The following is a 9,466-nucleotide window of genomic DNA, read 5'->3' on the forward strand; positions in this document are numbered from 1 at the left end:
AAGGAAAAAGGCCATAAAAATTAATTTTGGGGGATTCATTTCATAAAAATACCAAAATTAATAAGAAATTTTTAAAATTTTATGTCATTTTTAAAATCTTGCAGGGGCCCGAAACCCCCCAACGCTAGGTGTGGCTCCGTAAGAAATATATATTTGAATCAATCACACAATTTGCACGGAATAAATACCAAGGCCAAAACCCATGCTTAACATAGCGTTAAATTTTTCAAAACGACAACGCAGTTGGCATGAAATTAGGTGCAATTCTTCTTCTTCTTTTTTTTTTTTTTTTTTTTTTTTTGTAAATAAAACTTGATGATTTTTATTGATAAAAAAATTAGAAGGCACTACAAAAATGCAGGGAATTTTTAACTAGGAGTTTTTGACGTGTCAATACCATTGACACGTCAAAAACCCCTTTTGACGTGGGCCTTTTGACGTTCCTCAACGGTTAAATCGGGGGTGTTAAAAATCCCAGATTTTTGACTTGTCTACAGTGCCACGTCAACCATCTTTTTTGACGTGTCACTCCGTTTGACACGTCAAAAAGATATATATATATATATATATATATATATATATATATATTTTTTTTTTTTCCAATTAAATGTAAATACTACATTTATCCAAATACAATTACAATTACAATATCAAATATCCAATCCAATACAATATCTAATATTCAATCCAGTACAATATCCAATATCTAATATCCAATCAAATCCAATACAATATCTAATATCCAATCCAATCCAATATCTAATATCCAATGCAATATCCAATCCAATACAATATCCAATACAACACAATATCCAATATAATATCCAATACAACACAATATCCAATCCAATATAATATCCAATACAATACAATATCCAATCCAATCCAATCCAATCCAATACAATTAATATCAAATCCAATAATATCAAATCCAATCCAATATCCAATACAATCCAATATCCAATCTAATCCAATCCACTATCCAATCCAATCCAATCCAATACATATTCAATATATATCCAATACATATCCAATATCTAATACATATCCAATATCCAATTTTCAATACATTGAATACATATGAAATTCCAACATAACTTCATTAAACACAATTCCAACATACATACTACGTTCTAACACAACACATAACAAATCAGATATATACATCGAAAACACGTTCCAACACAAGGCAAAACAAAACTTCAAAATTAATATATACAGTGATGCAAATATATGTTAGTTCTAAAATGGACCCCTGTAACAAAGCGTTGCTAACTGGGACTTTTGTAAAAAGTAAGGGTTTCTAACATTTAACAACTGTTATAAAAACAACTCAAAATATATCATTACCTCTGTGGGGCGCAGATCCAGAGGTCGATGCAAACATGGCCTCAAGCTGGCCGAAACGGGCCTCAAAGGTGGCATCTTTCTCTATCATCTAAGCTTTTTGTTCTTCAATCTGCTTGGCCATCTCATCCATCGCACGTCTTTGTTCTACCCGCTCCTCTTCCAGTTCTCTAATTCTATCCGTCATATGTGAGAACGAGGAGCTCCAGGAATTCTGAGTCCGTGCCTGGGACGGTATATAGTACGAATGTATGCTGCCTCGCACCGGCAGCACATTCGGATCCACCTGTCGGACCCTACCAGCATACTCAGGCTTATTTCCGTGCGCCTGAGCATACACGTCATTAGGTGTCCACCGTACCGTCCCTTCAGTCACGGTCTGTGTCAATGCCGGGTCAGTGGGCAACAATTCCTTCATCCTCTCCTGTACATTAAAAAATAAGTTAGTAACTCATATAAGGAAGTGTATGTCATAGATAATTTATCAAAATATATATCAGTGAGTACTAACGCATCTCTCCCTGACCACTTCATTTGGATAGCCACCATTCTTCTTCGTGTGTGTCGAGATGTAATTTTGCACTCGAGTCGGAGTAATGCTCGAAGATAGGGTATGCATAGAAAAAAAAAATCACTCAAAAAAAAAAAAAAAAAAAACAAAGACCTAAACAACCGATTATATATATGTGCGGTAATTAAGACAAATACATGTGTCGCCCTAGCGAAGCTCATCGACCCGGTGCAGTGTGGTGTGTTGTTTTTTGCTCGCAATGCTTTCATGTAAGCAACATACTCCTACATGAATATCATCCTTAAAATGTCAAGCCTAACACAATTACAATTAATGAAACTACACAATTACAATTAATTCAACTACACTCGTGACCTACCTGATTTTTCGGGTCGCACCATTTAGGCAACAACACATTCAAGTCCTCGGCGTTGTATGCCCTAACGGCAGCCTCACCCATTCTCGCCTTCACTGTGTTTGGAGTATCGCCCGGCGCGATTTTTAATGCGCGTTTTACAGAGTGTCTCCAACTCTTCAGCTTCACGCCCATGTCTCTGAATGCGTCCCTTTTAATCGCCTCCAGATTGTACTCAGGCGGGATGTAAAACTCCTTCTGCACAAGTTCACAAAATTAGGCGTATAATTCACGCATTAACAACATTTAAAATATTGAAATACACGTGTGAAAATAGAAGAAAGAGTTTAACCATACCATCAAGGCATCCTATACATCCTCCTTCGTATGGGGAGGTACATCCGCCCATTCATCTCGTAGTCTTACATAGTTCCCGGCCCTTATGATGTTGCCAGTTGACCGACGGAATTTCATCGTGCTAAATCCTACGGGCTGTCACGCCCTATTGTACTCGCACATGACCTTTTGCCCGGGGGGGACATCCCACGTCTTGTTTGATGGTGGGATGGTCACCACCTGAATTTGGGTCTCCTCGTCTCGCCCGATGCCTAACACATTAATAATTGCAAATGTTAATTATTTGGAATTCAATAGTAACTACATAAATTTTATGCGTATTCAATATTGGTATTTGAAGCATATATACTTACTTATTGTCTGGAGCTGGCTAATACCCAACACTTCTGGAGGATCATCGGGCTCCAAGTCACCTGAGCCATCATCTACGTCCTCCCCATAGTACTGTCTCGCTGTCATCCGGATGCGATGGCTCACTGTATGGGACACTACTGTTCAACTCGGGGGGAAACAACCGTTCCAGCTCGCCGTGTGCACATATCCCCATCTCGCTCATCATAGGTAGTGGAGTACCAAGATCATATGAGGCCTCCGTGTCATACGGAACCTGTTGAGACCCTTCCCCATGCTCAAGAAGTAATTGTCCATACCCCTGCTCGTCTATATGTAGGGACCCCCGTCGTCTACTCCTTCCCCTAGTACTTATGTCAACCTGTGAGACACATAACGCACCCAATTAATTATGTATATAATAGATAAAATATGCACCACAATAACCAGTCAATGTAGAAAGAAATAACATAAAACACGTCAAATAATGTGAACTATATATATTATTACAGCAATTTTTTTTTAACCACATACGAATCTTAGTCTTTTCGGATGCAATCAATATCATCATGCGGATCTATTTCATTATTGCAGGTCAATAAGAGCGGCTCACACTCGTGGTAGTTGACACATTCATCATCAGAACCTTCACGTTGACCAACGTCGTATACGTTTCTAGGTTTAGTCTTTACAACACAAGCCCAATCAAGGTCTTTTTCATCTTGGACATAAAAGACTTGGTCAACTTGTGACGTTAGCACATACGGCTCATCAGTAATTTCCTGGCCCCGATGGATAAGGTTTTTGAAGCTGACAAGCATCATGCCATACTCGTCTACCTTGTACCCCCTGTCCCTTGTGTTGTCCGCCCAATCGCACTTGAACAAAACATACTTAGTCTTGTCGAAGTACTCCATCTCAATTATTTCCGTCAACTTCCCATAGTATGTTTCGCCATCAACAGTCGGCACGCATACGCCGCTGTTCTACGTCCTCTTTCCAACATCAAATGCAATAGTGTGAAACAGCTTCCCGTTAACCACATATCTGTTATCTCTGGTAGTTGTGGCCTTCGGCCGTCTACAATGCATTACTAGTTTGTCACCTATTTCCTTCCTTCGTCAATCGACCTGCGAGTATATTATGTACAATTAACCATAAAGGAGTTAGCTTTGTTAGTTGTTATGAAACAATAAGTAAATATAATCCAACTCTTTCAGTTAAACATCATGGTAGTCTTACATAGTCACAGTACCAATCGCAGAACAACGCATGATGTTAAGTTTCCAACTGATCTTCCGTCGTTCGCCCCCTAACGCATGATCGCCTAAGTGTATCCATGTGTACCCTACAATATGAAATTTAAATTCTATTATAATTCACAACTAAGGGTGATTCACCACCTGAAGTTGCATAGACCACTAACACGACTTACGTTCGTAGTTGAAGGAACTCGTCCGAGTTAAACATAATGTATCGGTGAATTTGTGTCAATGTGACATGGTCGACGATGACTTGTGTTCCCACCCCCTTTGAACCATCTGGGTTTCTTTGAGCCCTATTGTGAAATGATGGTGCGTTGTCTAAATACCTCGAGCAGAACGCCACCAATTTCGTTGCTATGTAGCCATCCGCAATGCAGCCCTCAGGAGCCACTTTATTGCGAACATTAGTTTTGAACCCCCGAAGGCTCCTACATATGAACATAATTCATTCATTATAGTTAGTGGCGATTTTATAACGGATGAAAAAATAAATTGATGGATAGTAGTAAAGTTATTTTACCTCTCTGCCGGATACATTCACCTATACTGTACCGGTCCACTGAGTCGGCATTCACAGACAAGATGCACAACCAAGTGAACCATCACGGTAAAAAAACTTGGGGGGAAGACCTGTTCCATTTGGCACAAAGTGATACAAATGTCACCTTCTAGTCGGTCCATATCATCTTGTGTCAATGACGTTGAACATAGGCCCCTGAAGAATGCAGATGATAAGCGCCGAATGTTGTACATTCAAGCCCCTTAATTTGCATATGTTAATTCCTTAGCATTGTTATTTGTTCGATTTTGTTTTGTTTTTGTGTTTCAGGTCTTATTTGACAAACCTTTGAAAATTGGGCTTAAAAGCACACTTTGAGAAGACCTAGAAGATATGATTAAGCTTAACCAATCATGGTTAAGTTTAATCAAATAAAGGAAGGGATTAATTCTGAATTTCGCAACTTGGAGTCAAAATCGGATTGGATTCAAATTTGGATTCTGCATATGTCTCGGTATTTTAGCCATAACTTTCAGCTCAAATATCCGATTGAAGTGATTCAAGTGTCACTGGAAAGCTAACTCAAATTTATACAAATCATTGTGAAATAGTATTTTCCTAATTCGGAGCGCCACAATGCCAAAATCGCCCCGCAAGATAGGAATACAATTCTGGGTGAATCCTATTCCGATTTGGATTTGGTTTTCAGTCTCCCAATTGGATTGGGAGACTGCTCTCCGGTTTTCTCAGGGTTTCTAGGGTTTCTAGGACTCTCCTAAGCCCTATAAATAGGGCTCTAAACATTGTAAACAGACACACCGCTTTCTAGAGTAAAAATTGAGTAAATTGTCTTTGGAGCTTAGAAGATCATGAGCAGCTAAACCCCTTAGTGGGGTGTTGATGTAACCCTATTCAAGCACAATGGTTTGATTGTATTTAATTTCTAGATTTTTAATTTATGCATGTTGATTGTATAACTATGAGGATTGCTACAATTGATTTATGTTCTTAATTATTAAATGCAATTGTTCTTAAATTCCAATATCAATATTTGTGAAATTCTTCTCTTGTCTTAGAAAGTATTTTACTTTTATTGAAATCAAATCATTCTTGTTTTCTGTGATTATGAGAATGATGGTTATACAATGGGTTTAATTGACATATGATCAATAGGATTTGATAGGCCATGCCTAGGGAAGACGGATTGTACTACACCCTAGTTTAGTGTAATTTAGGTAGACAGTCCGTGCCAACCGAAGATGGGTTACACTTATTCATTGATTGTATGTATCCTGTTATAGAATTTGATAATTTATACCTAGGGAAGACGGGTCGTACCGCATCTTAGTGGTTAGGTGGACGATCCGTGCCAACCGAAGATAGATTATGCTTATTCTTTAATAAGGTAGTTTCTTGTTTATTTATAACATGCATAGAATGAATTTCTAGGATTAATTATGATTAACCATTGTTGTGCGGATAAAGGTAAAGTCAATACCTTACACTCTCTCTCTTATTTTAAATCTCTTTTATTTTCATGCACTTTAGTTTTAAAGCAAATCAAATCAAATCTCCTTTTAATTAAGTTAATTTTAATCTTTTAAATTTTGATAATAAAACCCCTGTAGTCCTTGAGGTTCGACACCCTCTCTATAACCGTATCCTACAAAGATTCGTTCTATTACGAGTGGTTATTTTTATAATTGATATTTTTGGTCACAAAAATACCACATCAGACATCCCGACAAGTGGTCTAACCACGTTTCCTGGCAGTGATCCACGCAATGCAATAGGAAGAAGTTATTGCATAATTACGTGACTGTCATGGCTCTTCAAACCGGATATCGTCCGATCACTAAGTCGTACACATCGGGAAATGTTTGAAGCATATCCGTCCAGCACCCTTGCATTTCGAAGCACTTTAAAAAAATGTGTTTTCTCGTCCTTAGACATCGTGTAGCAAGCTGCGGGCATATATGTTTGACCATCCTTGTCTGTGTATGGATGAAGTGTATGTCTCAACCCCATTTCTTGCAAGTCTGTGCAGGCTTGGATCTTGTCCTTCGTTTTCCCTAGAATGTCCAGTATTGTGCCAAGTATGTTGTCCATCACATTTTTTTCAATATGCATGACATCAAGGTTGTGCCGCAATAGATTATCTTTCCAATACGACAACCTAAAGAAAACACTTTTCTTCTTCCACAATACGTTAGCAGTCTCGCATTCTCTTTCTGTAGGCCCACTCTTCTTCCATTTCTTGTCTTTTTTCTTATTATCCTTCCTTGCCTTACCAGCATTCTCATCCCCAAATGCCATATCTTCTAATTGTTTAAAAATTTCATCTCCACTTGGTACATCGGGGGCACATTCTAATTCTTGCTTTTCGTCAAATATTCTTTTGTTCCTCCTCCACGGATGATCCATGGGCAAGTATCGCTTGTGCCCCATATAACAAAATTTCTTCCCGTGTTTTAACCTCCAGGACCTTGTCGAGTACATACAGTAGAGACATGCCTTCACACCCCTGTTAGGCCACCCGAACAAATCTGCGTATGCCGGGAAGTCATTAATTGTTCACATCAACTGCACGCGCAACACAAAGTCCTTTTTCTTGGACACGTCAAATGTGCGTATACCTACAATCCATAATTCCTGTAACTCCTCAATTAAGGGTCGAAGGTAGACATCTATATCCATTCCAGGTGACTTTGGGCCAGGGATTATCAGGAATAATATAAATGACGTTTGTTTCATGCACATCCAAGGAGGCAAGTTGTACGGTACAAGCATTACAGGCCAAGTGCTATGGGATGTGCTCATGTTCCCAAAAGGATTAAATTCGTCCGACGTTAGTCCAAGCCTGACGTTCCTGCTGTCCGATGAGAAGTCTGGATACAAATTATCGAATGCCCTCCACGCCTCACCATCGGCCGGATGCCTCAATACACCATCCCATGCCACCTCATATAGGGGGTAGTATACTCTGACATAAATAGTTTTTGTAGTCGTGGTATGAGTGGAAACAACCGCAACACCTTGACCAGACGTTTCTTACTCGATGATATAGGTTGATCATCCTCATCCAACTGAATTTCATCATTCCACTTAGATAGTCCACAAACAGTACATGTATCCAAATCCTTATTGTTCTTCCAGAATAACATACAATCATTACGACGCGCCGAGATCTTCTCATACTCGAGGCCCATGTCCTTTAGAAACTTTTTCGCCTCATATATATTAACCGGCAAAGCTTCATCGTTAGGAGGCAGCAACTGATTGATGAACTCAAGGAAAGATGAAAATATTGCGTTACTTAGTCCGCCAACACACTTCAGATTGTACAGATGTACAGTAGCACTAAGCTTGCTATGTTTGGTCCCATCACAAAGTGGTTTATCTGTCTTTTTAAGCAAGTTGTAGTACTGTAGTACGTCACCATCGTCGGCTTTTTCATTCACAGTTTATTCATTTCCCTGTACCGCCACTTCTGGCTCACAATTGTTTTCCATGACACTGTGCATGCCGAATAGATCACGCAACATTGACTGCATGTTTTCACCTTGTGCTGTGCCTGAAGTGGTAGTTGAAGTAGAAGTAGAGACTGCAACAAGAGATCGGACATGCATCTCCCCGTGATAATACCAGTTCCTGTATCTAGTATTTATTCCTTTACCCTCTGTCAAGTGGTCAAATACGAAACCCGGCGGGTGGTACTGTTTATTACGACAGGCCTTACAGGGGCAGTAAATTTTTCTATCAGGGATTGTATAGTTCCTAACTGCGAAGTCCACGAATGATCTACACCCGTCTCTATATTCTCTCGTACCCCTAGACTTTGTCATCCAACTTTTGTCCATAGCTTTAGTTATTGGAACCCTAATTGAATAAAATAAATCTAAGTTAGTTAGTTAGATGTTATTTCTTTTTAGTGTATTTCTTTAAGTACATCGTTTCAATTTTTTGTTTATTTTTAACAAATAAACACATACATTGAGTTTTAATTATAACATCTACATAATCTAAATTTGCAAAACCTAAACAAAATTAAGGTCCAAATTTAAATATATTTGTTATACATGGGACCCTAGATAAAATACATGTGGCTATCTTAAATTGTTGTAATTTTTTTGTTTTGGTTTTTTATGACATTTACATAATCTAAATTTGTAAGACCTAAATTAATTTTTTATATATGGGGACCCTAGATAAATTAGATATAGCTAGCTAGGTTAAATGTTGGTTTTTTTTTTAAAAAAAAATTAATTAATTGATTTTTATTATAACATTTATGCATTTGTATGGGAAGTGTAGATAAAATCAAACCACCTACCTATGTTATTTGTTTTCTTTTGTTTTTTACTTTCTTTTTCCGTTCTTAACATTTACATACTTATTCTAAATTTTCAAAATCTAAACATAAATTAACGACCAAAATAGATATGCCCTTGTTTTTTGTTTTGTTTTTTTTTGTTTTTTTTGGTTCATTATGATAAGGTGCAAAAGTAAAACCTACACAAAATATGAGTCTAAATCTAAATGCAAAATTCCCCAAAAAAACCTAATTTCAAACTATTAAGGTACGTAATTGTGCATGCATGCAAATACATTAAACAATATTCTCACCATATACAAAACATATATGTCAAACAAGTAATATTACAAAACATATATCTTAAGCAAATAAATTAATTAGCTAACATCTAAAATTAATTTGCTAATATAACTACATCAACAATATATAATAATATACACTATGAATTACATATTTATATAATTATTTAATTATCTAATAAATAAAT

This window comes from Corylus avellana, chromosome ca3, assembly GCF_901000735.1.
Source record: "Corylus avellana chromosome ca3, CavTom2PMs-1.0".
NCBI lineage: Eukaryota > Viridiplantae > Streptophyta > Magnoliopsida > Fagales > Betulaceae > Corylus > Corylus avellana.